Source organism: Liolophura sinensis, chromosome 6 (assembly GCF_032854445.1).
Source record: "Liolophura sinensis isolate JHLJ2023 chromosome 6, CUHK_Ljap_v2, whole genome shotgun sequence".
Classification (NCBI taxonomy): domain Eukaryota; kingdom Metazoa; phylum Mollusca; class Polyplacophora; order Chitonida; family Chitonidae; genus Liolophura; species Liolophura sinensis.
Window position 1 is genome coordinate 41,714,572 of NC_088300.1, and position 7,148 is coordinate 41,721,719.

Genomic DNA, 7,148 nt, shown 5'->3' on the forward strand with positions numbered 1-7,148 from the left:
AAGATACAACTGTAAAAAAGTTGGAAATAAGCTATATTGTTGTAAGCTACATATACATTTTATTTATTTGCTTACTTCGTTGTTGTTTTACGGCGTACCTAAGAATATTGCACTCATACGACGGCGGGCAGCATTATGGTGGGAGGAAACTGTGCAGAAACCGGGTGAAATGCACGGCAGGTTGCTGACAGACCCTTCCACGTTCGGCGAGGAAGGCTGCATGAGCTAGACACAGCGTTGTTAGCTACAAGTACAATGATAATGTATATAAATGTAAATTGGCGGTTTATCGTGCACCGTACAATGGAGAACTGATCAGGACATTCAATAAGCAAACATTTCAGTCTCTTGTAATAGATAACATCTCTAATTTGAGGAGAATACCCTAAACATACAGGCGCAGTGTAGGTCTAATTAGCTTAGCGCAGACTATAAATTATGTTGACTCATTATACATTGACCATGCATACCAACTGTGCCAGAGATACCAAAACATTTAGAATACCTATTTGCCACAACTATTGTCTGTGGCATGTTTTTCAGATTTACATAAATCTAGCATGGACACGTGACCTATTATTCTATCGCAGAATCCAAAATCGTGTACATCTGGAGATCTCCCTAGGAATTTGTGCTAAATGGCTTGGACCAGATATGACTCACATTTAGCTCGTGTTATCGAATTAGATAGTGATTTGCTGGCAGTCTATTCCAGCAGGCACAAAGCGTGCTTAGGTCATCCTTTTATAATGTATAGAATAAATTCAAATGAGAAACCTACAGTTGTTGATTGCTGTGCATGTCGCCAAGGTTTTCCTCGTTCTGCCAGCTAAGAATACACAATAGGGCATTGGTATAGGGTCCAGCGGTAGCTATATACGAAGTACGATAATAGAAACCAAATATTTTTTCACTCAATATTACCCGAGCTGTGCTTCTGTTTCACATAAAAGGCAGTATAAATTGGCAAAAAAGTTTATTTTATCGTGCAAGCTACCTTGTAATCAGATTGCTTGTGGCGGTCAACGCAATGGGTACATGCAAGCTCTATGTGACATTTGTACTGACAAATATGAGTAAAGTATGTTAGAAGCCAGGCCAGAAGCATTTATCTAAGTGTGGAAGCAATAACATTCTTTGAACAGACTCGTCGTAAAAAGCTATCTGCAGGCAGAGATTAACTTCAGACATACTGATGCAGAGCGCTGGTACAATCCCAGGATCCCTGATCGGCGTCTGGAGGCCGGAGTCACTGGGAATCCATATATGGATAAGCGGTATCGTCCGTGCTACTTCAGCCTGATGGATTCGTTATGTACAGGGAAGTCAAACATAGATACAGTAGTGATGCCAGAATGTGTCAAGACGGTTCCAGTGGTTGAAGCAGAGATAATTGTGCTAGAGCTCTTCGCCTTGTTGTGAACCCTTTTCTCCCGGTCAAGCAGACTTTTGAGAGATCGTATGTTCGAATCTAACTTTTTACTGACCCCAAGGCGGCTTTAAGATTGAAGCTTGGTCAGGTATGTGCAATATGCGGTCATCTCCTGAGCAATGGAACATCTTACGAATAGATTTACTATAATATATTTAAGCTTATCTGACATATAGCTTGACAAAATACCAAGAAATATGAAAATAGAATTTCCTCATTTCACCGGCTGCATTAACTCTCTTTGATGAGCACTAAGAAAACATGTGCAATGATAGGAATCGATCTCGTGGTCTTTTTCGACAGAGGTATTTGTATTTCATATTCAAGTAAGTTGATGCACATCTCACCTGTGCATCGAAGTGGGATGATTTAATATCTAGTTGCAAGGGGTGCTTTTTGTGTTACACCCGTAGCTCTGTAAGTCTTTCCACATTGCCTGTGATCAGACGGATAGCCTTCTTATAGGTTCTAGTAAGTGGTAATACCAGTTTTTTGAAATAAATGAAGATGACGTCATATGAAACATAACCAAAGATTATTTCTGCAACAGACTGGATAACTAGTATGTGTATATTGTTTGCAAAGTGAGTCCAATGTTCCTTGGAAATTCACTTCACCTGTAAACAGTACGGAAATATTGTTGTGAGTGGTAATGGGAAATATTAATGGGACACGCCAACTCTTTGTTCTTTTCTCTAATACGTTACTCTGTTTCTGAACAATTGTGCACGTTAAGTAATAAGTAACTGGCAATGAATGCAAGCTTCCATGGTGTGTTTTTACTCACACTGATTTGTGTACGAGACATATGTTTCCGATTAAAGTTGTAACTCCAAGACTTTTATCAATCTGCCTAGTATGTAGAGTGAAGAAAAAAATTATGTTTTCTGAAGTCTCATGTGATATTCAACTAGCGTCAGACTGCGCAAACGATCGCATGTTGGAAGAAATTCTCTGATCATTGAATAAAAGGTTGCGTCAGGCGAAGATCTAATTTAGTTCCCTTGAGGGGGAGTTATGATGTACTGAATAAATTCTATAAAGCGCAAGCTGTTTTTGTTCGGTGTTATATCCTCAATGCGTTTTTTTGTTTGTTTGGTGCACTCGAATTAGAAGACATCATTAAACTGTCATGTGCTATTCAACAATCGCCATCAATTAAGATTACAGAAACCGATTATCTTTTATTGCCCGAATATTACTAGATCTGAGCTTGTGTTTCGATATCTTTCCATGTAATTACACGCTAACGATATTATAGGGAACTATAGGTGACACTAATTATACACTGAATGTTACAAAGCTATCTGATACTATCCTTTGTCTCACTGGCTTCGCGGACAGCGTCTCACAAAATGACACCCGTTTCCAGGTTCTGTGGATGGGAGAAAGTCTAAGGAAAACCTGTAGCTGTTCGATGATGAATGAAGACCAGAGCTCTGTGTTCGCCCATTAGGCATGACTGGCTGAGGTGACATCCCCGAGTGGCATTTTAGCAGCTGAAAAACAGGGGAAATATCAATAAATCTCTGCCTACATCGGACATTTATGGAAATCTATCATACTTTATAGTTATCAGAGACTTGGAAAGACTGGAAAGAAAACACGAAAAATAGTCAGTGCTCTCATGGAAAGATTTTTAAGACTAGCAAAATTATGATCGTTCAAAGGTCTTCAAACACTCCAGTCACCCAAAGGTCTGAGTTCAAAAAGTGAGGTCCATCTAGTTAGAAGCCAACTTTATGTAAGGAAGCTAGGTACCTAGACTGTGTGCTACTATGTTCCCCATCAAGCCACTGAATATTAAATCTCGGTCAACTAAATAAATATATTACAAAATGTACACAAGGTCTGTCGAAGCTACAAACCAGTTTCGTACAATGGCAGAATTCGTGTGGTAAAGGTAACCATCGAATTTTTACTCATGCTAATTTGATAATTTGATTACACTAATTTGTTTTGTAGATGCTGAACAATTTAAGCGGGGAGCGAAATCTTTATATTGCATTAAACGGTCTTCAGGTCTGGCACAAAACCACTATAGCATACACTGCTGCAGTTCTTAAAAATTTCTACTATTTTTTCTGGTGTCCTGCAGTGATTTTCCACTGATAAGAACTGTTTAGCGTCAGGGCGAATGTTTTGATATTAGAAGAGAGTGGAAATATTAAAAGTAAGATATGTTAAAGAGATGCATGTGGGTTGAAGAAATCGTGGTGAAAGATGGAGAGGAGTGAGTGAGTGCTTGGGGTTGAAAGATGGAGAGGAAGACTTTTATCAATAGTATTGACATCAGAGAATATACCTAGCACTGGATATATTCTCTGTCATTATCACAATTTTCCGGGTTCCGTGTGATTGTTCATCATTCACCGTGGTCTAAAATGTCTACTGCTGGGACTTCTCAATGATAACATGTGTATAGACGAGGAACTCGTACCTTGTCCAGTGAGGCACGCTGTATAGACGCGGTAATCGCACATTACATCAAGAGGCAAGCCTTGTTTTCAATCTAGACGTTTGCTTGAAATTCTTTACACTCATTTTAAACGAGAGTATCATTGTTGATGGCGAATGGTTAAATTTCAGATTGTGGAAATCTGCTGGTGGATTATGACAGTGACTTTTAAGGGCCTCAGTCTGAAACTCAGATTTCGAGAATTCATATGTCATTCCATTCAAGAATCCTGTCATGTACACGTAAGGACACGTGAGTAGAGTAGTCTTCTAACGTCCTGTCAGCGACACGTAAGGACACGTGAGTAGAGTAGTCTTCTAACGTCCTGTCAGCGACACGTAAGGACAAATCTTAGGTCATTCTCCTCTAACATACCGTCTGGTATACGTAAGGAGAGGTCTTAAGTGATTATCCTCGAGTAAGTAAGTATACGTAAGGACAGATCTTATTTTCTCGGCAAAGGTGTAATAGCGAACAGGTACCCAAATTAGCGCGCTAGATCCGAGGCACGACATTTTAAAATCATTCTTCTACAAATGGATGTTCTGGTGCAAAAGGCAATTTCCATGGCCAGCCCTGTATCACAATAAATCGGTTCTCATGTGGAGAGCCATTCGATGAAGCGACTACGGCCGTAATGAACTGGAGGCCAATTCCAGGGAGCTGGCTCCTTCTGTTACATTGTACCGCTAATCGGCCACAGGAGCGGATCTGCTATTGTAAGTATTTATGTTTTACTTAAAGGATACTTGAAACGCTTTGGTTTTATTTCTTAATATGCAGATTATCATGTGCAATAACAAATTAAGCTTGGGGGATAAAATTGGCTTCAAAGAACAGTTTTTTAAGGCTTCAGAAGGCATTATGGAACTTAAGCAGCTTGCAGCGGGGACGTCAACGATGATCACTGCTTAAAAAGAACTCTGTCAGGGACATATCGCAGGGGTCTGGCCGAGTGAGAGCGGGGGTGTGGGGAACAGGCTGAATGGGGCGGGCGTCCCTATGCGGAGGAGGCGCTAACCTGGCCCGAAGAAGCCATGCAGTATTTGTGTACATGTCATCTTGCCCACGACACGGTTCACCGGGCTCGAAGCACTTCGGTGGTGTTCACCGAGTTTGGAGTAAGATCAACGATAACGTAATTTTTGAAAAAAATCCGACCGTTGACGGAAAATATGCATAATATAGAGGGGGTAATTAGCAGGTCTAAAATTACCTGCAAAATGATTTTTTTTTTACAAAAATGCCGCGGCATAATTTTCTTCATTTGGCATAGAAACAATCTTTGTTTTATAGTTCATTTTCATATAACATTTTTAAAAAAACGTTTACCTAATCCGACTAGAAGTCCGCTAAGCTCTCCCATTCAGGGCCAGGGTTACCTCGTAAATTAGGGATTCGTGTAAGTAGAGTGAACCAATCCCCCTTTCTCGATCTTTTCCTATCGACGCAATCGTCAATTTATAAGGTGTATTTTCCAATTTTTGTCGCCTGACGAAATCAAATTTTATTTTGTCAATTTTGACATTTCTTTAGTAGTAAATATTTTGTACGAATCCTTTAAAGAGCTGTTAAGAGAGGGGACTGGCACAATTCTATTGCCTTTCATATCGTTGTCATTTACTATTTGAGACGCCCCTGACTTTTCATCTCAACAACTACGACTACTGAAGCGCCAACAACTTAAAGTTGAGATATCAACAGATCGGCCATGACAAGAATCAATGCAGCGATGAATGGGATGATGATTAGGCGTTTGTTTGCCGATAAAGCCAAATCTGATAATAAATGTTTTATTATACGGGGATAGGGTTATTGAGTTATCGATGACGTGTGCCTCTTCAGAATTTCTCAATATCTATGTTGGTAGTGGCATTGTCCCTTAATAAACCCTCTTTCTTACCTGTATAGGTTCGCCGAGGCAGAGGTTCTCAATACTCCACATGGTTTCACACAAGTGCACAGGAATGCCTTCAGTATTTAACAACATTCCTGCCAAATAGCAGACACTTTCCAACTTCTATTTATTTTAATCCTATTTAATCCCGGAGTGAAGCCGTGGATCTCCCAGTGGGCCCCGGGAATTATAGTTAAGTTAAGCAGCATTGCCATTTGTATTACAGAAGGTTAAAATCAGCCTTTTGAGTTTCTTTTATCTATGTCAAACTGTTATAATGTTTATTATTACAAAACACTTTGCTCTTGCACATTGCAGCTGGAAATGTATTTAACGTATTCTTTTTGTTAATATCATGAATTATGTGGAGGCATCTGATTATATTAGATTTTCGGTAGATACTTCTGTCACCCCATCACCTCTAGAGTAATCTGTTATTCTGTTAAATAAATGGGTTTTTGTTTAGCCGAGGTCACATAATGTATAAATAAGAATTTGATTAGCTGTCTGTAAGAGTTTTGCAGTGTTTGCAGACGTCCGTTTCCTTAGGTAGATTTCATAAAGCTTTCGCTAAGAACATTATTTAACTAGAACCTGCGATAGGATTTTTATTCTTTCGAAGCATGTTTGGTTGTCATCAGTGTATTTGCGTGGTGATCCAGGGGGTATATTCTTGAACTCGGGGCTTTCATTGACAAAATTTCGTTAAATCAAAATATTATATTATATCTAAAGGGTTAGACTTTTTCGTCATTTCCACCAAATAAGCTATGCGCACTGCACAAAGACATTGCACTTCTGTTACTGATATTAACGTTTAAAGTTCATTTGAAGAGTTCTAGCCAGTAATCCAGGTATCTGTCTCGACTTTGTTGTGCCATAGGGGTGATGTAAACGTTGTCTTGAAGATCTCCGTCTCCGGTTGTGATATAACTCTGTGTGGACGCGAATGGTCCTGATTTTCAATGCCACTGTCTTGACACTATAACAAAGCTATAACTCATCAGCGACTGTCAGTGGAGGGAAATCCAATTTAGATGAGGAATGACTGAGAAGCACATGTGGCAGCACTGCGCTGTAGGATATATTCAATGCCCACACGGGTTGACGAAGATGTCAGCCATTCGACCATGTAGACGACTTTTGGGAAAGCTTACAACACAAAGCTAGTCCGAAAGCTACACGGATTCATACAGTTTGAACAGCGTTTTTTTTTCTCGTTTGTACTCAAATAAACCTAAAAAAAATATTACAGTCAATCCTTAAATAAATGCACACATATGTAAATTCCAATGTTCAGGCATCTATAATCAAAGAGTCCAAACTCGCGGAAGTCATTATCGATGACCCCTCTATCCACC